Here is a 17,451-nt window from a genome sequence, read left to right on the forward strand (position 1 = left end):
ACTGAACCTAAACGAAGGATAAACAAACACAGGGGGCACAAATAAACAAATATAGCTGAAGAAAAATACCAGCAAACAAACAAATAAATACCAGCTACGGCACTTTCCGGCTGAGGTACGACATTCCAGCTGAAGAGACATACCAGCTGAGGTACGCAACACATAGGGACCTAGGGGGAAAGGAAAGAAGAATTGGAAAGGGTAGGAATGGAAAAAGGGAATTATGGGTAATAAATAAATAAATAAATAAATAAATAAGTTAGGGCAAACAAATAAATTAGGACAAACAAGTCATGGACACGGGGGATACTTAAAAACAATTTTATTCATATAATTACAGGGATAAAAACGGGTTAAAAACAATTCATTGGCATCTAAGGGGTTAAAACACAAGTTGATGGTTAATATAAAACACGAGACGAAACACAAGTTACAACATAAATTTGACGCTGAAGGGAGAGTATAAAAGGGGAAGACGAACAGATAATCAGTTGGGAGTTTGACATTGAAGGGGCAACACCTATTGGGGACTGTGTGTGCCTAGCCTGATGAAGACAAAGTAACGTCGAAACGTAGCTACAGGGCACACACAGATAAACAAAAACAAACAAACAAACAATGAAAGGCAAGCCTAAATAAGGGAGGGAAATAAACAAAAAATATAAAAATACAAAAAAACAGAAAAACATAAAAACAACAAAAACTTTATTACTTATATAGCCAAGGCGAACCCAACTGACAAGGACAAATAAGTCAAACTAAAACATAATGAAGGACAATAAGTCTAAATAAATAAAAATAAAAACAAAGTAACCCTATTCTGGAAGATGGGGATGGGGGGCTGACCATCACAGGATGGAGAGTGCACCTCCGGGACCCACATTTGTGGATCCTGGCTCTACCCCTTAACCTAACCGTAACCCTAACCCGGACACCATGGCTCCTGGGAACAGCTATCAGCCTGTAAGAACAAAAAACAATATTACCCATAAGGCTAATCAAGGCACCCAGTCCTGGAGCAACAACACCAGGCCGGCCTGCTCTGGCCGGTGCAGCGGTGTGTTGGTGGGGGGCACCAATCCCACTCTGGTGCCCACATCCATATCTCCTCCTCATAACAATGGGATGCACTCCGACTCGGCTGCCAATCCTCGGTCGCACAAAAAAGATCATAGGGGGGACCAAATGATGAATTATCATGGTCAAAAAGTCGATATGACAAAACCTGTATCTACTTCTGACCCCCCTTCACAAAATCAAACTGTGCTGCGACCGAGTGAGAGGCCCGAGGAGGAGGACCTCGAGGAGGAGACCCCCAACCCTGTCTGTCGCCGGGCCGGATTGTCATTAAGCTCCAGGATTGGAAAGTTAAAGGAGAGAAGCCCATACTCATTCTGGGGGACTCTAATATTAACCAAATCCCACCTTTCCATAACACCGAAGTCTACTAAAGTGTTAATTCTCTCAGTGGGGATTAATAACAGGAATCAGGATGCGGCTAAAACCTCAATTAAGCAGCTCCGATCCATGTTTGAAAAGGCCAGGTCCGCCTTTCCCCATACGGACATCAGGATCCCCATAATCAATTTTTCGCCACTTCTTTCCACAGAACAGAAGAACAACCTCACCACCATCAACAAGCACATAGAACAGAACTTACCTTTTATTGATCCACTTCCACAGGAACTCTTTCAAACAATAAATGATAACATTCACTGGACCCCGGAAACTGCTGGCGAGACCCTCTCCCACTGGCTCACACAACTCAAAAACGAGGAGCTGCGCTGGGGGGAGGGGGAATCGCCGTAGTGACCGGCCCACTACATCCAAAAGATTAAACTTAATATACAAACACATAATACTTACCCACCTAAGACAATGATCTCACATAAAGGCCAACATATACCATAAAGAGTATAACACTGGGGAGGGTGGACCTTGGACCCCACGACCACCTACAATTCACCCCATAATGTTAATACTTACCCAAATTATACCACAGGCCGCATCCTGATCCCTGTCCTGGGGGGGAGAGTGGAAAGAACCTGGAGCAAGACACTAGTCACAGACTTCCATTCGGTTTTCTTTGAATAATTTTCCCTGCATAACCATAACTCTTCTCTCTCCTTTTTGCCTGGCACATTCCAGCCTACAGACAAACTTTTACACATATCCATTTAAATTTAACAACAATAAAAATAAAAATACAAAACACATCTCTGTCTTCTTTTCATCCGTGCTACTTTAAGGTCTATCACAAACTGTACAATACAGTAAATAACAAAAATTCAATTGTATTTCATCTTGTTTTGTCCCGAGCTGCGCCTGTGTCTGGTCATTGTCATCATCCTACATAAAGTACAATATCTCAAATTTACGGCTGCAAAGGGTTTTTGGATTTTCCAGCAGAAAGGGTTTTTATGGTGATTATTAAAAACATAAACTATCAAAATGTACCTCATACTCACCTTTTATTTGCAGATAGGCGGGGGGAAAGCAACAGACCGCACGTCCCCAGGCCAGTGCACCCAAACCTGAGTTAGGTTTAGGTCGTTTGGCGCTTTTGAGCCTAACCCTCACAGTGTATGATTTCAGTTGTGTCATCCTTCCCCCCCAAGGTCGTGGTTCCCTGATGGTCTAGTGGCTAGGATTCGGCGCTCTCACCGCCGCGGCCCGGGTTCGATTCCCGGTCAGGCAAAGCAGAGGTGGCATGAGGTTGCTGCTTATATAGCCAAGCCAGTAAATTGGTCAAGCCAGGACAATTTTGTGTCAGGGGTGATTTTCAGTTGTTTCATCCTTCCACACCCTGGTGTCTGCCAGGTGTCTCCCTGCTCATCTAGTGGTTAGTGCTCTGTGTACTGCAACTTATTTAAAAGGACTTCTCACTTCCCCCATAGATGACCAGATGGCGCAGCTGCCTCTTCACTTCATGCATTGGCCGGGAATCGAACCCGGGTCAACTGCTTGGGAAGCAGCTATGCTCGCCACTATACCACCAATGCCTTGAAAAGCCCGCTTTCAACGCCAGCACAAATGATGAACCCATAACAGCACTTGCCAGACGTTGTAGAATTTTTACTAAATTAGAGTCTACAATGCCAGACTGACATTTGCAATGAACGCACTGTGAATTTCAGCAATCGCACACGTTTCGGTGTAACGCCTCACTTCAACAACACACCTCCGTCTGACACAGTGACGAAGGAAGGAAGGTTGAGGTTTCCGTAGTTGACAGGATTCGAACCTGCGCGGGGAACCCCCAATGGATTTCAAGTCCATCGCCTTGACCACTCGGCCACAACTACCTTCCCTCCACTGTTTCAATGGGTTCAGCCAATTTTAGAGGTTTCCTTGTTTACAATGCCAGCCCAATTGGATGAAAAAAAAGGCTGCAGTAGATATGGGAATGACAATAATTCACAGCCATTGCAATATCAGTTACAAGCATGCTAAGTGGGAAAGCCCCGAAATTTTGAACCCTGTTGAACATCTTTTCTATGAGCACAAGTTTTTATTGAACATGTTTCTTCCAATCAGGGAAAAGCGGGTCCCTGATGGTCTAGTGGCTAGGATTCGGCGCTCTCACCGCCGCGGCCCGGGTTCGATTCCCGGTCAGGGAAAGAGGAGGTGGCGTGAAGTGTGATTGTTACTCATGTAGCCATGGCAGTTATTTGGTCGAACTCGTCCAGTTTTGTGTCAGGGTGATCACAGTGTATGATTTCAGTTGTGTCATCCTTCCCCCCAAGGTCGTGGTTCCCTGATGGTCTAGTGGCTAGGATTCGGCGCTCTCACCGCCGCGGCCCGGGTTCGATTCCCGGTCAGGGAAAGCAGAGGTGGCATGAGGTTGCTGCTTATATAGCCAAGCCAGTAACTTGGTCAAGCCAGGACAATTTTGTGTCAGGGGTGATTTTCAGTTGTTTCATCCTTCCACACCCTGGTGTCTGCCAGGTGTCTCCCTGCTCATCTAGTGGTTAGTGCTCTGTGTACTGCAACTTATTTAAAAGGACTTCTCACTTCCCCCATAGATGACCAGATGGCGCAGCTGCCTCTTCACTTCATGCATTGGCCGGGAATCGAACCCGGGTCAACTGCTTGGGAAGCAGCTATGCTCGCCACTATACCACCAATGCCTTGAAAAGCCCGCTTTCAACGCCAGCACAAATGATGAACCCATAACAGCACTTGCCAGACGTTGTAGAATTTTTACTAAATTAGAGTCTACAATGCCAGACTGACATTTGCAATGAACGCACTGTGAATTTCAGCAATCGCACACGTTTCGGTGTAACGCCTCACTTCAACAACACACCTCCGTCTGACACAGTGACGAAGGAAGGAAGGTTGAGGTTTCCGTAGTTGACAGGATTCGAACCTGCGCGGGGAACCCCCAATGGATTTCATGTCCATCGCCTTGACCACTCGGCCACAACTACCTTCCCTCCACTGTTTCAATGGGTTCAGCCAATTTTAGAGGTTTCCTTGTTTACAATGCCAGCCCAATTGGATGAAAAAAAAGGCTGCAGTAGATATGGGAATGACAATAATTCACAGCCATTGCAATATCAGTTACAAGCATGCTAAGTGGGACAGCCCCGATATTTTGAACCCTGTTGAACATCTTTTCTATGATCACAAGTTTTTATTGAACATGTTTCTTCCAATCAGGGAAAAGCGGGTCCCTGATGGTCTAGTGGCTAGGATTCGGCACTCTCACCGCCGCGGCCCGGGTTCGATTCCCGGTCAGGGAAAGCGGAGGTGGCGTGAAGTGTGATTGTTACTCATGTAGCCATGGCAGTTATTTGGTCGAATTCGTCCAGTTTTGTGTCAGGGTGATCACAGTGTATGATTTCAGTTGTGTCATCCTTCCCCCCAAGGTCGTGGTTCCCTGATGGTCTAGTGGCTAGGATTCGGCGCTCTCACCGCCGCGGCCCGGGTTCGATTCCCGGTCAGGGAAAGCAGAGGTGGCATGAGGTTGCTGCTTATATAGCCAAGCCAGTAAATTGGTCAAGCCAGGACAATTTTGTGTCAGGGGTGATTTTCAGTTGTTTCATCCTTCCACACCCTGGTGTCTGCCAGGTGTCTCCCTGCTCATCTAGTGGTTAGTGCTCTGTGTACTGCAACTTATTTAAAAGGACTTCTCACTTCCCCCATAGATGACCAGATGGCGCAGCTGCCTCTTCACTTCATGCATTGGCCGGGAATCGAACCCGGGTCAACTGCTTGGGAAGCAGCTATGCTCGCCACTATACCACCAATGCCTTGAAAAGCCCGCTTTCAACGCCAGCACAAATGATGAACCCATAACAGCACTTGCCAGACGTTGTAGAATTTTTACTAAATTAGAGTCTACAATGCCAGACTGACATTTGCAATGAACGCACTGTGAATTTCAGCAATCGCACACGTTTCGGTGTAACGCCTCACTTCAACAACACACCTCCGTCTGACACAGTGACGAAGGAAGGAAGGTTGAGGTTTCCGTAGTTGACAGGATTCGAACCTGCGCGGGGAACCCCCAATGGATTTCATGTCCATCGCCTTGACCACTCGGCCACAACTACCTTCCCTCCACTGTTTCAATGGGTTCAGCCAATTTTAGAGGTTTCCTTGTTTACAATGCCAGCCCAATTGGATGAAAAAAAAGGCTGCAGTAGATATGGGAATGACAATAATTCACAGCCATTGCAATATCAGTTACAAGCATGCTAAGTGGGACAGCCCCGATATTTTGAACCCTGTTGAACATCTTTTCTATGAGCACAAGTTTTTATTGAACATGTTTCTTCCAATCAGGGAAAAGCGGGTCCCTGATGGTCTAGTGGCTAGGATTCGGCGCTCTCACCGCCGCGGCCCGGGTTCGATTCCCGGTCAGGGAAAGCGGAGGTGGCGTGAAGTGTGATTGTTACTCATGTAGCCATGGCAGTTATTTGGTCGAACTCGTCCAGTTTTGTGTCAGGGTGATCACAGTGTATGATTTCAGTTGTGTCATCCTTCCCCCCAAGGTCGTGGTTCCCTGATGGTCTAGTGGCTAGGATTCGGCGCTCTCACCGCCGCGGCCCGGGTTCGATTCCCGGTCAGGGAAAGCAGAGGTGGCATGAGGTTGCTGCTTATATAGCCAAGCCAGTAAATTGGTCAAGCCAGGACAATTTTGTGTCAGGGGTGATTTTCAGTTGTTTCATCCTTCCACACCCTGGTGTCTGCCAGGTGTCTCCCTGCTCATCTAGTGGTTAGTGCTCTGTGTACTGCAACTTATTTAAGAGGACTTCTCACTTCCCCCATAGATAACCAGATGGCGCAGCTGCCTCTTCACTTCATGCATTGGCCGGGAATCGAACCCGGGTCAACTGCTTGGGAAGCAGCTATGCTCGCCACTATACCACCAATGCCTTGAAAAGCCCGCTTTCAACGCCAGCACAAATGATGAACCCATAACAGCACTTGCCAGACGTTGTAGAATTTTTACTAAATTAGAGTCTACAATGCCAGACTGACATTTGCAATGAACGCACTGTGAATTTCAGCAATCGCACACGTTTCGGTGTAACGCCTCACTTCAACAACACACCTCCGTCTGACACAGTGACGAAGGAAGGAAGGTTGAGGTTTCCGTAGTTGACAGGATTCGAACCTGCGCGGGGAACCCCCAATGGATTTCATGTCCATCGCCTTGACCACTCGGCCACAACTACCTTCCCTCCACTGTTTCAATGGGTTCAGCCAATTTTAGAGGTTTCCTTGTTTACAATGCCAGCCCAATTGGATGAAAAAAAAGGCTGCAGTAGATATGGGAATGACAATAATTCACAGCCATTGCAATATCAGTTACAAGCATGCTAAGTGGGACAGCCCCGATATTTTGAACCCTGTTGAACATCTTTTCTATGAGCACAAGTTTTTATTGAACATGTTTCTTCCAATCAGGGAAAAGCGGGTCCCTGATGGTCTAGTGGCTAGGATTTGGCGCTCTCACCGCCGCGGCCCGGGTTCGATTCCCGGTCAGGGAAAGCGGAGGTGGCGTGAAGTGTGATTGTTACTCATGTAGCCATGGCAGTTATTTGGTCGAACTCGTCCAGTTTTGTGTCAGGGTGATCACAGTGTATGATTTCAGTTGTGTCATCCTTCCCCCCAAGGTCGTGGTTCCCTGATGGTCTAGTGGCTAGGATTCGGCGCTCTCACCGCCGCGGCCCGGGTTCGATTCCCGGTCAGGGAAAGCAGAGGTGGCATGAGGTTGCTGCTTATATAGCCAAGCCAGTAAATTGGTCAAGCCAGGACAATTTTGTGTCAGGGGTGATTTTCAGTTGTTTCATCCTTCCACACCCTGGTGTCTGCCAGGTGTCTCCCTGCTCATCTAGTGGTTAGTGCTCTGTGTACTGCAACTTATTTAAGAGGACTTCTCACTTCCCCCATAGATAACCAGATGGCGCAGCTGCCTCTTCACTTCATGCATTGGCCGGGAATCGAACCCGGGTCAACTGCTTGGGAAGCAGCTATGCTCGCCACTATACCACCAATGCCTTGAAAAGCCCGCTTTCAACGCCAGCACAAATGATGAACCCATAACAGCACTTGCCAGACGTTGTAGAATTTTTACTAAATTAGAGTCTACAATGCCAGACTGACATTTGCAATGAACGCACTGTGAATTTCAGCAATCGCACACGTTTCGGTGTAACGCCTCACTTCAACAACACACCTCCGTCTGACACAGTGACGAAGGAAGGAAGGTTGAGGTTTCCGTAGTTGACAGGATTCGAACCTGCGCGGGGAACCCCCAATGGATTTCATGTCCATCGCCTTGACCACTCGGCCACAACTACCTTCCCTCCACTGTTTCAATGGGTTCAGCCAATTTTAGAGGTTTCCTTGTTTACAATGCCAGCCCAATTGGATGAAAAAAAAGGCTGCAGTAGATATGGGAATGACAATAATTCACAGCCATTGCAATATCAGTTACAAGCATGCTAAGTGGGACAGCCCCGATATTTTGAACCCTGTTGAACATCTTTTCTATGATCACAAGTTTTTATTGAACATGTTTCTTCCAATCAGGGAAAAGCGGGTCCCTGATGGTCTAGTGGCTAGGATTCGGCGCTCTCACCGCCGCGGCCCGGGTTCGATTCCCGGTCAGGGAAAACGGAGGTGGCGTGAAGTGTGATTGTTACTCATGTAGCCATGGCAGTTATTTGGTCGAATTCGTCCAGTTTTGTGTCAGGGTGATCACAGTGTATGATTTCAGTTGTGTCATCCTTCCCCCCAAGGTCGTGGTTCCCTGATGGTCTAGTGGCTAGGATTCGGCGCTCTCACCGCCGCGGCCCGGGTTCGATTCCCGGTCAGGGAAAGCAGAGGTGGCATGAGGTTGCTGCTTATATAGCCAAGCCAGTAAATTGGTCAAGCCAGGACAATTTTGTGTCAGGGGTGATTTTCAGTTGTTTCATCCTTCCACACCCTGGTGTCTGCCAGGTGTCTCCCTGCTCATCTAGTGGTTAGTGCTCTGTGTACTGCAACTTATTTAAAAGGACTTCTCACTTCCCCCATAGATGACCAGATGGCGCAGCTGCCTCTTCACTTCATGCATTGGCCGGGAATCGAACCCGGGTCAACTGCTTGGGAAGCAGCTATGCTCGCCACTATACCACCAATGCCTTGAAAAGCCCGCTTTCAACGCCAGCACAAATGATGAACCCATAACAGCACTTGCCAGACGTTGTAGAATTTTTACTAAATTAGAGTCTACAATGCCAGACTGACATTTGCAATGAACGCACTGTGAATTTCAGCAATCGCACACGTTTCGGTGTAACGCCTCACTTCAACAACACACCTCCGTCTGACACAGTGACGAAGGAAGGAAGGTTGAGGGTTCCGTAGTTGACAGGATTCGAACCTGCGCGGGGAACCCCCAATGGATTTCAAGTCCATCGCCTTGACCACTCGGCCACAACTACCTTCCCTCCACTGTTTCAATGGGTTCAGCCAATTTTAGAGGTTTCCTTGTTTACAATGCCAGCCCAATTGGATGAAAAAAAAGGCTGCAGTAGATATGGGAATGACAATAATTCACAGCCATTGCAATATCAGTTACAAGCATGCTAAGTGGGACAGCCCCGATATTTTGAACCCTGTTGAACATCTTTTCTATGAGCACAAGTTTTTATTGAACATGTTTCTTCCAATCAGGGAAAAGCGGGTCCCTGATGGTCTAGTGGCTAGGATTCGGCACTCTCACCGCCGCGGCCCGGGTTCGATTCCCGGTCAGGGAAAGCGGAGGTGGCGTGAAGTGTGATTGTTACTCATGTAGCCATGGCAGTTATTTGGTCGAACTCGTCCAGTTTTGTGTCAGGGTGATCACAGTGTATGATTTCAGTTGTGTCATCCTTCCCCCCAAGGTCGTGGTTCCCTGATGGTCTAGTGGCTAGGATTCGGCGCTCTCACCGCCGCGGCCCGGGTTCGATTCCCGGTCAGGGAAAGCAGAGGTGGCATGAGGTTGCTGCTTATATAGCCAAGCCAGTAACTTGGTCAAGCCAGGACAATTTTGTGTCAGGGGTGATTTTCAGTTGTTTCATCCTTCCACACCCTGGTGTCTGCCAGGTGTCTCCCTGCTCATCTAGTGGTTAGTGCTCTGTGTACTGCAACTTATTTAAAAGGACTTCTCACTTCCCCCATAGATGACCAGATGGCGCAGCTGCCTCTTCACTTCATGCATTGGCCGGGAATCGAACCCGGGTCAACTGCTTGGGAAGCAGCTATGCTCGCCACTATACCACCAATGCCTTGAAAAGCCCGCTTTCAACGCCAGCACAAATGATGAACCCATAACAGCACTTGCCAGACGTTGTAGAATTTTTACTAAATTAGAGTCTACAATGCCAGACTGACATTTGCAATGAACGCACTGTGAATTTCAGCAATCGCACACGTTTCGGTGTAACGCCTCACTTCAACAACACACCTCCGTCTGACACAGTGACGAAGGAAGGAAGGTTGAGGTTTCCGTAGTTGACAGGATTCGAACCTGCGCGGGGAACCCCCAATGGATTTCATGTCCATCGCCTTGACCACTCGGCCACAACTACCTTCCCTCCACTGTTTCAATGGGTTCAGCCAATTTTAGAGGTTTCCTTGTTTACAATGCCAGCCCAATTGGATGAAAAAAAAGGCTGCAGTAGATATGGGAATGACAATAATTCACAGCCATTGCAATATCAGTTACAAGCATGCTAAGTGGGACAGCCCCGATATTTTGAACCCTGTTGAACATCTTTTCTATGAGCACAAGTTTTTATTGAACATGTTTCTTCCAATCAGGGAAAAGCGGGTCCCTGATGGTCTAGTGGCTAGGATTCGGCGCTCTCACCGCCGCGGCCCGGGTTCGATTCCCGGTCAGGGAAAGCGGAGGTGGCGTGAAGTGTGATTGTTACTCATGTAGCCATGGCAGTTATTTGGTCGAACTCGTCCAGTTTTGTGTCAGGGTGATCACAGTGTATGATTTCAGTTGTGTCATCCTTCCCCCCAAGGTCGTGGTTCCCTGATGGTCTAGTGGCTAGGATTCGGCGCTCTCACCGCCGCGGCCCGGGTTCGATTCCCGGTCAGGGAAAGCAGAGGTGGCATGAGGTTGCTGCTTATATAGCCAAGCCAGTAAATTGGTCAAGCCAGGACAATTTTGTGTCAGGGGTGATTTTCAGTTGTTTCATCCTTCCACACCCTGGTGTCTGCCAGGTGTCTCCCTGCTCATCTAGTGGTTAGTGCTCTGTGTACTGCAACTTATTTAAAAGGACTTCTCACTTCCCCCATAGATAACCAGATGGCGCAGCTGCCTCTTCACTTCATGCATTGGCCGGGAATCGAACCCGGGTCAACTGCTTGGGAAGCAGCTATGCTCGCCACTATACCACCAATGCCTTGAAAAGCCCGCTTTCAACGCCAGCACAAATGATGAACCCATAACAGCACTTGCCAGACGTTGTAGAATTTTTACTAAATTAGAGTCTACAATGCCAGACTGACATTTGCAATGAACGCACTGTGAATTTCAGCAATCGCACACGTTTCGGTGTAACGCCTCACTTCAACAACACACCTCCGTCTGACACAGTGACGAAGGAAGGAAGGTTGAGGTTTCCGTAGTTGACAGGATTCGAACCTGCGCGGGGAACCCCCAATGGATTTCATGTCCATCGCCTTGACCACTCGGCCACAACTACCTTCCCTCCACTGTTTCAATGGGTTCAGCCAATTTTAGAGGTTTCCTTGTTTACAATGCCAGCCCAATTGGATGAAAAAAAAGGCTGCAGTAGATATGGGAATGACAATAATTCACAGCCATTGCAATATCAGTTACAAGCATGCTAAGTGGGACAGCCCCGATATTTTGAACCCTGTTGAACATCTTTTCTATGAGCACAAGTTTTTATTGAACATGTTTCTTCCAATCAGGGAAAAGCGGGTCCCTGATGGTCTAGTGGCTAGGATTCGGCGCTCTCACCGCCGCGGCCCGGGTTCGATTCCCGGTCAGGGAAAGCGGAGGTGGCGTGAAGTGTGATTGTTACTCATGTAGCCATGGCAGTTATTTGGTCGAATTCGTCCAGTTTTGTGTCAGGGTGATCACAGTGTATGATTTCAGTTGTGTCATCCTTCCCCCCAAGGTCGTGGTTCCCTGATGGTCTAGTGGCTAGGATTCGGCGCTCTCACCGCCGCGGCCCGGGTTCGATTCCCGGTCAGGGAAAGCAGAGGTGGCATGAGGTTGCTGCTTATATAGCCAAGCCAGTAAATTGGTCAAGCCAGGACAATTTTGTGTCAGGGGTGATTTTCAGTTGTTTCATCCTTCCACACCCTGGTGTCTGCCAGGTGTCTCCCTGCTCATCTAGTGGTTAGTGCTCTGTGTACTGCAACTTATTTAAAAGGACTTCTCACTTCCCCCATAGATGACCAGATGGCGCAGCTGCCTCTTCACTTCATGCATTGGCCGGGAATCGAACCCGGGTCAACTGCTTGGGAAGCAGCTATGCTCGCCACTATACCACCAATGCCTTGAAAAGCCCGCTTTCAACGCCAGCACAAATGATGAACCCATAACAGCACTTGCCAGACGTTGTAGAATTTTTACTAAATTAAAGTCTACAATGCCAGACTGACATTTGCAATGAACGCACTGTGAATTTCAGCAATCGCACACATTTCGGTGTAACGCCTCACTTCAACAACACACCTCCGTCTGACACAGTGACGAAGGAAGGAAGGTTGAGGTTTCCGTAGTTGACAGGACTCGAACCTGCGCGGGGAACCCCCAATGGATTTCAAGTCCATCGCCTTGACCACTCGGCCACAACTACCTGCCCTCCACTGTTTCAATGGGTTCAGCCAATTTTAGAGGTTTCCTTGTTTACAATGCCAGCCCAATTGGATGAAAAAAAAGGCTGCAGTAGATATGGGAATGACAATAATTCACAGCCATTGCAATATCAGTTACAAGCATGCTAAGTGGGAAAGCCCCGATATTTTGAACCCTGTTGAACATCTTTTCTATGAGCACAAGTTTTTATTGAACATGTTTCTTCCAATCAGGGAAAAGCGGGTCGCTGATGGTCTAGTGGCTGGGATTTGGTGCTTTCACCGCCGCGGCCGGGGTTCGATTCCCGGTCAGGGAACGATGAGGTGGTGTGTGAGGTGACTCAGAGGCGGGTATTAGTGATGTGCATCATTTAGTTAAACAGGCCAAGGTTGGGAAAGGGTGATGAGTGTCTGATTTACTTTCGTATTAAGCTTGGCGACAGGCATGGTTGCCTGATGGTCTAGTGGCTAGGATTTGGCGCTCTCACCGCCGCGGCCCGGGTTCGATTCCCGGTCAGGGAAAGCAGAGGTGGCATGAGATTGCTGCTTATATAGCCAAGCCAGTAAATTGGTCAAGCCAGGACAATTTTGTGTCAGGGGTGATTTTCAGTTGTTTCATCCTTCCACACCCTGGTGTCTGCCAGGTGTCTCCCTGCTCATCTAGTGGTTAGTGCTCTGTCTACTGCAACTTATTTAAAAGGACTTCTCACTTCCCCCATAGATGACCAGATGGCGCAGCTGCCTCTTCACTTCATGCATTGGCCGGGAATCGAACCCGGGTCAACTGCTTGGGAAGCAGCTATGCTCGCCACTATACCACCAATGCCTTGAAAAGCCCGCTTTCAACGCCAGCACAAATGATGAACCCATAACAGCACTTGCCAGACGTTGTAGAATTTTTACTAAATTAGAGTCTACAATGCCAGACTGACATTTGCAATGAACACACTGTGAATTTCAGCAATCGCACACGTTTCGGTGTAACGCCTCACTTCAACAACACACCTCCGTCTGACACAGTGACGAAGGAAGGAAGGTTGAGGTTTCCGTAGTTGACAGGATTCGAACCTGCGCGGGGAACCCCCAATGGATTTCAAGTCCATCGCCTTGACCACTCGGCCACAACTACCTTCCCTCCACTGTTTCAATGGGTTCAGCCAATTTTAGAGGTTTCCTTGTTTACAATGCCAGCCCAATTGGATGAAAAAAAAGGCTGCAGTAGATATGGGAATGACAATAATTCACAGCCATTGCAATATCAGTTACAAGCATGCTAAGTGGGACAGCCCCGAAATTTTGAACCCTGTTGAACATCTTTTCTATGAGCACAAGTTTTTATTGAACATGTTTCTTCCAATCAGGGAAAAGCGGGTCCCTGATGGTCTAGTGGCTAGGATTCGGCGCTCTCACCGCCGCGGCCCGGGTTCGATTCCCGGTCAGGGAAAGAGGAGGTGGCGTGAAGTGTGATTGTTACTCATGTAGCCATGGCAGTTATTTGGTCGAACTCGTCCAGTTTTGTGTCAGGGTGATCACAGTGTATGATTTCAGTTGTGTCATCCTTCCCCCCAAGGTCGTGGTTCCCTGATGGTCTAGTGGCTAGGATTCGGCGCTCTCACCGCCGCGGCCCGGGTTCGATTCCCGGTCAGGGAAAGCAGAGGTGGCATGAGGTTGCTGCTTATATAGCCAAGCCAGTAAATTGGTCAAGCCAGGACAATTTTGTGTCAGGGGTGATTTTCAGTTGTTTCATCCTTCCACACCCTGGTGTCTGCCAGGTGTCTCCCTGCTCATCTAGTGGTTAGTGCTCTGTGTACTGCAACTTATTTAAGAGGACTTCTCACTTCCCCCTTCCCCCATAGATAACCAGATGGCGCAGCTGCCTCTTCACTTCATGCATTGGCCGGGAATCGAACCCGGGTCAACTGCTTGGGAAGCAGCTATGCTCGCCACTATACCACCAATGCCTTGAAAAGCCCGCTTTCAACGCCAGCACAAATGATGAACCCATAACAGCACTTGCCAGACGTTGTAGAATTTTTACTAAATTAGAGTCTACAATGCCAGACTGACATTTGCAATGAACGCACTGTGAATTTCAGCAATCGCACACGTTTCGGTGTAACGCCTCACTTCAACAACGCACCTCCGTCTGACACAGTGACGAAGGAAGGAAGGTTGAGGTTTCCGTAGTTGACAGGATTCGAACCTGCGCGGGGAACCCCCAATGGATTTCATGTCCATCGCCTTGACCACTCGGCCACAACTACCTTCCCTCCACTGTTTCAATGGGTTCAGCCAATTTTAGAGGTTTCCTTGTTTACAATGCCAGCCCAATTGGATGAAAAAAAAGGCTGCAGTAGATATGGGAATGACAATAATTCACAGCCATTGCAATATCAGTTACAAGCATGCTAAGTGGGACAGCCCCGATATTTTGAACCCTGTTGAACATCTTTTCTATGAGCACAAGTTTTTATTGAACATGTTTCTTCCAATCAGGGAAAAGCGGGTCCCTGATGGTCTAGTGGCTAGGATTCGGCGCTCTCACCGCCGCGGCCCGGGTTCGATTCCCGGTCAGGGAAAGCGGAGGTGGCGTGAAGTGTGATTGTTACTCATGTAGCCATGGCAGTTATTTGGTCGAACTCGTCCAGTTTTGTGTCAGGGTGATCACAGTGTATGATTTCAGTTGTGTCATCCTTCCCCCCAAGGTCGTGGTTCCCTGATGGTCTAGTGGCTAGGATTCGGCGCTCTCACCGCCGCGGCCCGGGTTCGATTCCCGGTCAGGGAAAGCAGAGGTGGCATGAGGTTGCTGCTTATATAGCCAAGCCAGTAAATTGGTCAAGCCAGGACAATTTTGTGTCAGGGGTGATTTTCAGTTGTTTCATCCTTCCACACCCTGGTGTCTGCCAGGTGTCTCCCTGCTCATCTAGTGGTTAGTGCTCTGTGTACTGCAACTTATTTAAGAGGACTTCTCACTTCCCCCATAGATAACCAGATGGCGCAGCTGCCTCTTCACTTCATGCATTGGCCGGGAATCGAACCCGGGTCAACTGCTTGGGAAGCAGCTATGCTCGCCACTATACCACCAATGCCTTGAAAAGCCCGCTTTCAACGCCAGCACAAATGATGAACCCATAACAGCACTTGCCAGACGTTGTAGAATTTTTACTAAATCAGAGTCTACAATGCCAGACTGACATTTGCAATGGACGCACTGTGAATTTCAGCAATCGCACACATTTCGGTGTAACGCCTCACTTCAACAACACACCTCCGTCTGACACAGTGACGAAGGAAGGAAGGTTGAGGTTTCCGTAGTTGACAGCATTCGAACCTGCGCGGGGAACCCCCAATGGATTTCATGTCCATCGCCTTGACCACTCGGCCACAACTACCTTCCCTCCACTGTTTCAATGGGTTCAGCCAATTTTAGAGGTTTCCTTGTTTACAATGCCAGCCCAATTGGATGAAAAAAAAGGCTGCAGTAGATATGGGAATGACAATAATTCACAGCCATTGCAATATCAGTTACAAGCATGCTAAGTGGGAAAGCCCCGAAATTTTGAACCCTGTTGAACATCTTTTCTATGAGCACAAGTTTTTATTGAACATGTTTCTTCCAATCAGGGAAAAGCGGGTCCCTGATGGTCTAGTGGCTAGGATTCGGCGCTCTCACTGCCGCGGCCCGGGTTCGATGCCCGGTCAGGGAAAGCGGAGGTGGCGTGAAGTGTGATTGTTACTCATGTAGCCATGGCAGTTATTTGGTCGAACTCGTCCAGTTTTGTGTCAGGGTGATCACAGTGTATGATTTCAGTTGTGTCATCCTTCCCCCCAAGGTCGTGGTTCCCTGATGGTCTAGTGGCTAGGATTCGGCGCTCTCACCGCCGCGGCCCGGGTTCGATTCCCGGTCAGGGAAAGCAGAGGTGGCATGAGGTTGCTGCTTATATAGCCAAGCCAGTAAATTGGTCAAGCCAGGACAATTTTGTGTCAGGGGTGATTTTCAGTTGTTTCATCCTTCCACACCCTGGTGTCTGCCAGGTGTCTCCCTGCTCATCTAGTGGTTAGTGCTCTGTGTACTGCAACTTATTTAAAAGGACTTCTCACTTCCCCCATAGATGACCAGATGGCGCAGCTGCCTCTTCACTTCATGCATTGGCCGGGAATCGAACCCGGGTCAACTGCTTGGGAAGCAGCTATGCTCGCCACTATACCACCAATGCCTTGAAAAGCCCGCTTTCAACGCCAGCACAAATGATGAACCCATAACAGCACTTGCCAGACGTTGTAGAATTTTTACTAAATTAAAGTCTACAATGCCAGACTGACATTTGCAATGAACGCACTGTGAATTTCAGCAATCGCACACATTTCGGTGTAACGCCTCACTTCAACAACACACCTCCGTCTGACACAGTGACGAAGGAAGGAAGGTTGAGGTTTCCGTAGTTGACAGGATTCGAACCTGCGCGGGGAACCCCCAATGGATTTCAAGTCCATCGCCTTGACCACTCGGCCACAACTACCTGCCCTCCACTGTTTCAATGGGTTCAGCCAATTTTAGAGGTTTCCTTGTTTACAATGCCAGCCCAATTGGATGAAAAAAAAGGCTGCAGTAGATATGGGAATGACAATAATTCACAGCCATTGCAATATCAGTTACAAGCATGCTAAGTGGGACAGCCCCGATATTTTGAACCCTGTTGAACATCTTTTCTATGAGCACAAGTTTTTATTGAACATGTTTCTTCCAATCAGGGAAAAGCGGGTCCCTGATGGTCTAGTGGCTAGGATTTGGCGCTCTCACCGCCGCGGCCCGGGTTCGATTCCCGGTCAGGGAAAGCGGAGGTGGCGTGAAGTGTGATTGTTACTCATGTAGCCATGGCAGTTATTTGGTCGAACTCGTCCAGTTTTGTGTCAGGGTGATCACAGTGTATGATTTCAGTTGTGTCATCCTTCCCCCCAAGGTCGTGGTTCCCTGATGGTCTAGTGGCTAGGATTCGGCGCTCTCACCGCCGCGGCCCGGGTTCGATTCCCGGTCAGGGAAAGCAGAGGTGGCATGAGATTGCTGCTTATATAGCCAAGCCAGTAAATTGGTCAAGCCAGGACAATTTTGTGTCAGGGGTGATT

General features: G+C 48.4%; 52 non-coding genes across 52 annotated transcripts; 26 read left to right on the forward strand and 26 right to left on the reverse strand.

Annotated features, from left to right (window-relative positions):
- The first annotated feature begins 2,626 nt into the window (after window positions 1–2,626).
- trnae-cuc (transfer RNA glutamic acid (anticodon CUC)) lies at window positions 2,627–2,698 on the forward strand. The gene has a single exon. It is a non-coding gene; the product is annotated as a tRNA-Glu (tRNA).
- A 232-nt stretch (window positions 2,699–2,930) lies between these two features.
- trnag-ccc (transfer RNA glycine (anticodon CCC)) lies at window positions 2,931–3,002 on the reverse strand. The gene has a single exon. It is a non-coding gene; the product is annotated as a tRNA-Gly (tRNA).
- A 221-nt stretch (window positions 3,003–3,223) lies between these two features.
- trnas-uga (transfer RNA serine (anticodon UGA)) lies at window positions 3,224–3,305 on the reverse strand. The gene has a single exon. It is a non-coding gene; the product is annotated as a tRNA-Ser (tRNA).
- A 243-nt stretch (window positions 3,306–3,548) lies between these two features.
- trnae-cuc (transfer RNA glutamic acid (anticodon CUC)) lies at window positions 3,549–3,620 on the forward strand. Its single transcript has one exon. It is a non-coding gene; the product is annotated as a tRNA-Glu (tRNA).
- Window positions 3,621–3,754: 134 nt separating this feature from the next.
- Window positions 3,755–3,826, forward strand: trnae-cuc (transfer RNA glutamic acid (anticodon CUC)). Its single transcript has one exon. It is a non-coding gene; the product is annotated as a tRNA-Glu (tRNA).
- A 232-nt stretch (window positions 3,827–4,058) lies between these two features.
- Window positions 4,059–4,130, reverse strand: trnag-ccc (transfer RNA glycine (anticodon CCC)). The gene has a single exon. It is a non-coding gene; the product is annotated as a tRNA-Gly (tRNA).
- A 221-nt stretch (window positions 4,131–4,351) lies between these two features.
- trnas-uga (transfer RNA serine (anticodon UGA)) lies at window positions 4,352–4,433 on the reverse strand. The gene has a single exon. It is a non-coding gene; the product is annotated as a tRNA-Ser (tRNA).
- Window positions 4,434–4,676: 243 nt separating this feature from the next.
- Window positions 4,677–4,748, forward strand: trnae-cuc (transfer RNA glutamic acid (anticodon CUC)). The gene has a single exon. It is a non-coding gene; the product is annotated as a tRNA-Glu (tRNA).
- A 134-nt stretch (window positions 4,749–4,882) lies between these two features.
- On the forward strand, window positions 4,883–4,954 carry trnae-cuc (transfer RNA glutamic acid (anticodon CUC)). Its single transcript has one exon. It is a non-coding gene; the product is annotated as a tRNA-Glu (tRNA).
- Window positions 4,955–5,186: 232 nt separating this feature from the next.
- trnag-ccc (transfer RNA glycine (anticodon CCC)) lies at window positions 5,187–5,258 on the reverse strand. The gene has a single exon. It is a non-coding gene; the product is annotated as a tRNA-Gly (tRNA).
- A 221-nt stretch (window positions 5,259–5,479) lies between these two features.
- Window positions 5,480–5,561, reverse strand: trnas-uga (transfer RNA serine (anticodon UGA)). The gene has a single exon. It is a non-coding gene; the product is annotated as a tRNA-Ser (tRNA).
- Window positions 5,562–5,804: 243 nt separating this feature from the next.
- trnae-cuc (transfer RNA glutamic acid (anticodon CUC)) lies at window positions 5,805–5,876 on the forward strand. The gene has a single exon. It is a non-coding gene; the product is annotated as a tRNA-Glu (tRNA).
- Window positions 5,877–6,010: 134 nt separating this feature from the next.
- trnae-cuc (transfer RNA glutamic acid (anticodon CUC)) lies at window positions 6,011–6,082 on the forward strand. Its single transcript has one exon. It is a non-coding gene; the product is annotated as a tRNA-Glu (tRNA).
- Window positions 6,083–6,314: 232 nt separating this feature from the next.
- trnag-ccc (transfer RNA glycine (anticodon CCC)) lies at window positions 6,315–6,386 on the reverse strand. The gene has a single exon. It is a non-coding gene; the product is annotated as a tRNA-Gly (tRNA).
- A 221-nt stretch (window positions 6,387–6,607) lies between these two features.
- trnas-uga (transfer RNA serine (anticodon UGA)) lies at window positions 6,608–6,689 on the reverse strand. The gene has a single exon. It is a non-coding gene; the product is annotated as a tRNA-Ser (tRNA).
- Window positions 6,690–6,932: 243 nt separating this feature from the next.
- On the forward strand, window positions 6,933–7,004 carry trnae-cuc (transfer RNA glutamic acid (anticodon CUC)). The gene has a single exon. It is a non-coding gene; the product is annotated as a tRNA-Glu (tRNA).
- A 134-nt stretch (window positions 7,005–7,138) lies between these two features.
- Window positions 7,139–7,210, forward strand: trnae-cuc (transfer RNA glutamic acid (anticodon CUC)). Its single transcript has one exon. It is a non-coding gene; the product is annotated as a tRNA-Glu (tRNA).
- A 232-nt stretch (window positions 7,211–7,442) lies between these two features.
- Window positions 7,443–7,514, reverse strand: trnag-ccc (transfer RNA glycine (anticodon CCC)). The gene has a single exon. It is a non-coding gene; the product is annotated as a tRNA-Gly (tRNA).
- Window positions 7,515–7,735: 221 nt separating this feature from the next.
- On the reverse strand, window positions 7,736–7,817 carry trnas-uga (transfer RNA serine (anticodon UGA)). The gene has a single exon. It is a non-coding gene; the product is annotated as a tRNA-Ser (tRNA).
- A 243-nt stretch (window positions 7,818–8,060) lies between these two features.
- On the forward strand, window positions 8,061–8,132 carry trnae-cuc (transfer RNA glutamic acid (anticodon CUC)). Its single transcript has one exon. It is a non-coding gene; the product is annotated as a tRNA-Glu (tRNA).
- A 134-nt stretch (window positions 8,133–8,266) lies between these two features.
- On the forward strand, window positions 8,267–8,338 carry trnae-cuc (transfer RNA glutamic acid (anticodon CUC)). Its single transcript has one exon. It is a non-coding gene; the product is annotated as a tRNA-Glu (tRNA).
- A 232-nt stretch (window positions 8,339–8,570) lies between these two features.
- Window positions 8,571–8,642, reverse strand: trnag-ccc (transfer RNA glycine (anticodon CCC)). The gene has a single exon. It is a non-coding gene; the product is annotated as a tRNA-Gly (tRNA).
- A 221-nt stretch (window positions 8,643–8,863) lies between these two features.
- On the reverse strand, window positions 8,864–8,945 carry trnas-uga (transfer RNA serine (anticodon UGA)). The gene has a single exon. It is a non-coding gene; the product is annotated as a tRNA-Ser (tRNA).
- Window positions 8,946–9,188: 243 nt separating this feature from the next.
- On the forward strand, window positions 9,189–9,260 carry trnae-cuc (transfer RNA glutamic acid (anticodon CUC)). The gene has a single exon. It is a non-coding gene; the product is annotated as a tRNA-Glu (tRNA).
- A 134-nt stretch (window positions 9,261–9,394) lies between these two features.
- trnae-cuc (transfer RNA glutamic acid (anticodon CUC)) lies at window positions 9,395–9,466 on the forward strand. The gene has a single exon. It is a non-coding gene; the product is annotated as a tRNA-Glu (tRNA).
- A 232-nt stretch (window positions 9,467–9,698) lies between these two features.
- Window positions 9,699–9,770, reverse strand: trnag-ccc (transfer RNA glycine (anticodon CCC)). Its single transcript has one exon. It is a non-coding gene; the product is annotated as a tRNA-Gly (tRNA).
- A 221-nt stretch (window positions 9,771–9,991) lies between these two features.
- On the reverse strand, window positions 9,992–10,073 carry trnas-uga (transfer RNA serine (anticodon UGA)). The gene has a single exon. It is a non-coding gene; the product is annotated as a tRNA-Ser (tRNA).
- A 243-nt stretch (window positions 10,074–10,316) lies between these two features.
- Window positions 10,317–10,388, forward strand: trnae-cuc (transfer RNA glutamic acid (anticodon CUC)). Its single transcript has one exon. It is a non-coding gene; the product is annotated as a tRNA-Glu (tRNA).
- A 134-nt stretch (window positions 10,389–10,522) lies between these two features.
- Window positions 10,523–10,594, forward strand: trnae-cuc (transfer RNA glutamic acid (anticodon CUC)). Its single transcript has one exon. It is a non-coding gene; the product is annotated as a tRNA-Glu (tRNA).
- A 232-nt stretch (window positions 10,595–10,826) lies between these two features.
- On the reverse strand, window positions 10,827–10,898 carry trnag-ccc (transfer RNA glycine (anticodon CCC)). Its single transcript has one exon. It is a non-coding gene; the product is annotated as a tRNA-Gly (tRNA).
- A 221-nt stretch (window positions 10,899–11,119) lies between these two features.
- On the reverse strand, window positions 11,120–11,201 carry trnas-uga (transfer RNA serine (anticodon UGA)). The gene has a single exon. It is a non-coding gene; the product is annotated as a tRNA-Ser (tRNA).
- A 243-nt stretch (window positions 11,202–11,444) lies between these two features.
- Window positions 11,445–11,516, forward strand: trnae-cuc (transfer RNA glutamic acid (anticodon CUC)). The gene has a single exon. It is a non-coding gene; the product is annotated as a tRNA-Glu (tRNA).
- Window positions 11,517–11,650: 134 nt separating this feature from the next.
- trnae-cuc (transfer RNA glutamic acid (anticodon CUC)) lies at window positions 11,651–11,722 on the forward strand. Its single transcript has one exon. It is a non-coding gene; the product is annotated as a tRNA-Glu (tRNA).
- Window positions 11,723–11,954: 232 nt separating this feature from the next.
- trnag-ccc (transfer RNA glycine (anticodon CCC)) lies at window positions 11,955–12,026 on the reverse strand. The gene has a single exon. It is a non-coding gene; the product is annotated as a tRNA-Gly (tRNA).
- A 221-nt stretch (window positions 12,027–12,247) lies between these two features.
- Window positions 12,248–12,329, reverse strand: trnas-uga (transfer RNA serine (anticodon UGA)). The gene has a single exon. It is a non-coding gene; the product is annotated as a tRNA-Ser (tRNA).
- A 448-nt stretch (window positions 12,330–12,777) lies between these two features.
- On the forward strand, window positions 12,778–12,849 carry trnae-cuc (transfer RNA glutamic acid (anticodon CUC)). The gene has a single exon. It is a non-coding gene; the product is annotated as a tRNA-Glu (tRNA).
- A 232-nt stretch (window positions 12,850–13,081) lies between these two features.
- Window positions 13,082–13,153, reverse strand: trnag-ccc (transfer RNA glycine (anticodon CCC)). The gene has a single exon. It is a non-coding gene; the product is annotated as a tRNA-Gly (tRNA).
- A 221-nt stretch (window positions 13,154–13,374) lies between these two features.
- trnas-uga (transfer RNA serine (anticodon UGA)) lies at window positions 13,375–13,456 on the reverse strand. Its single transcript has one exon. It is a non-coding gene; the product is annotated as a tRNA-Ser (tRNA).
- A 243-nt stretch (window positions 13,457–13,699) lies between these two features.
- Window positions 13,700–13,771, forward strand: trnae-cuc (transfer RNA glutamic acid (anticodon CUC)). The gene has a single exon. It is a non-coding gene; the product is annotated as a tRNA-Glu (tRNA).
- Window positions 13,772–13,905: 134 nt separating this feature from the next.
- On the forward strand, window positions 13,906–13,977 carry trnae-cuc (transfer RNA glutamic acid (anticodon CUC)). Its single transcript has one exon. It is a non-coding gene; the product is annotated as a tRNA-Glu (tRNA).
- Window positions 13,978–14,216: 239 nt separating this feature from the next.
- Window positions 14,217–14,288, reverse strand: trnag-ccc (transfer RNA glycine (anticodon CCC)). Its single transcript has one exon. It is a non-coding gene; the product is annotated as a tRNA-Gly (tRNA).
- Window positions 14,289–14,509: 221 nt separating this feature from the next.
- On the reverse strand, window positions 14,510–14,591 carry trnas-uga (transfer RNA serine (anticodon UGA)). The gene has a single exon. It is a non-coding gene; the product is annotated as a tRNA-Ser (tRNA).
- Window positions 14,592–14,834: 243 nt separating this feature from the next.
- Window positions 14,835–14,906, forward strand: trnae-cuc (transfer RNA glutamic acid (anticodon CUC)). The gene has a single exon. It is a non-coding gene; the product is annotated as a tRNA-Glu (tRNA).
- Window positions 14,907–15,040: 134 nt separating this feature from the next.
- On the forward strand, window positions 15,041–15,112 carry trnae-cuc (transfer RNA glutamic acid (anticodon CUC)). Its single transcript has one exon. It is a non-coding gene; the product is annotated as a tRNA-Glu (tRNA).
- Window positions 15,113–15,344: 232 nt separating this feature from the next.
- On the reverse strand, window positions 15,345–15,416 carry trnag-ccc (transfer RNA glycine (anticodon CCC)). Its single transcript has one exon. It is a non-coding gene; the product is annotated as a tRNA-Gly (tRNA).
- A 221-nt stretch (window positions 15,417–15,637) lies between these two features.
- On the reverse strand, window positions 15,638–15,719 carry trnas-uga (transfer RNA serine (anticodon UGA)). Its single transcript has one exon. It is a non-coding gene; the product is annotated as a tRNA-Ser (tRNA).
- Window positions 15,720–15,962: 243 nt separating this feature from the next.
- Window positions 15,963–16,034, forward strand: trnae-cuc (transfer RNA glutamic acid (anticodon CUC)). Its single transcript has one exon. It is a non-coding gene; the product is annotated as a tRNA-Glu (tRNA).
- Window positions 16,035–16,168: 134 nt separating this feature from the next.
- Window positions 16,169–16,240, forward strand: trnae-cuc (transfer RNA glutamic acid (anticodon CUC)). Its single transcript has one exon. It is a non-coding gene; the product is annotated as a tRNA-Glu (tRNA).
- Window positions 16,241–16,472: 232 nt separating this feature from the next.
- trnag-ccc (transfer RNA glycine (anticodon CCC)) lies at window positions 16,473–16,544 on the reverse strand. The gene has a single exon. It is a non-coding gene; the product is annotated as a tRNA-Gly (tRNA).
- Window positions 16,545–16,765: 221 nt separating this feature from the next.
- Window positions 16,766–16,847, reverse strand: trnas-uga (transfer RNA serine (anticodon UGA)). The gene has a single exon. It is a non-coding gene; the product is annotated as a tRNA-Ser (tRNA).
- A 243-nt stretch (window positions 16,848–17,090) lies between these two features.
- trnae-cuc (transfer RNA glutamic acid (anticodon CUC)) lies at window positions 17,091–17,162 on the forward strand. The gene has a single exon. It is a non-coding gene; the product is annotated as a tRNA-Glu (tRNA).
- A 134-nt stretch (window positions 17,163–17,296) lies between these two features.
- trnae-cuc (transfer RNA glutamic acid (anticodon CUC)) lies at window positions 17,297–17,368 on the forward strand. The gene has a single exon. It is a non-coding gene; the product is annotated as a tRNA-Glu (tRNA).
- The last annotated feature ends 83 nt before the right edge of the window (window positions 17,369–17,451 follow it).

Source organism: Scomber japonicus, chromosome 23 (genome assembly GCF_027409825.1).
Source record: "Scomber japonicus isolate fScoJap1 chromosome 23, fScoJap1.pri, whole genome shotgun sequence".
Lineage (NCBI taxonomy): Eukaryota > Metazoa > Chordata > Actinopteri > Scombriformes > Scombridae > Scomber > Scomber japonicus.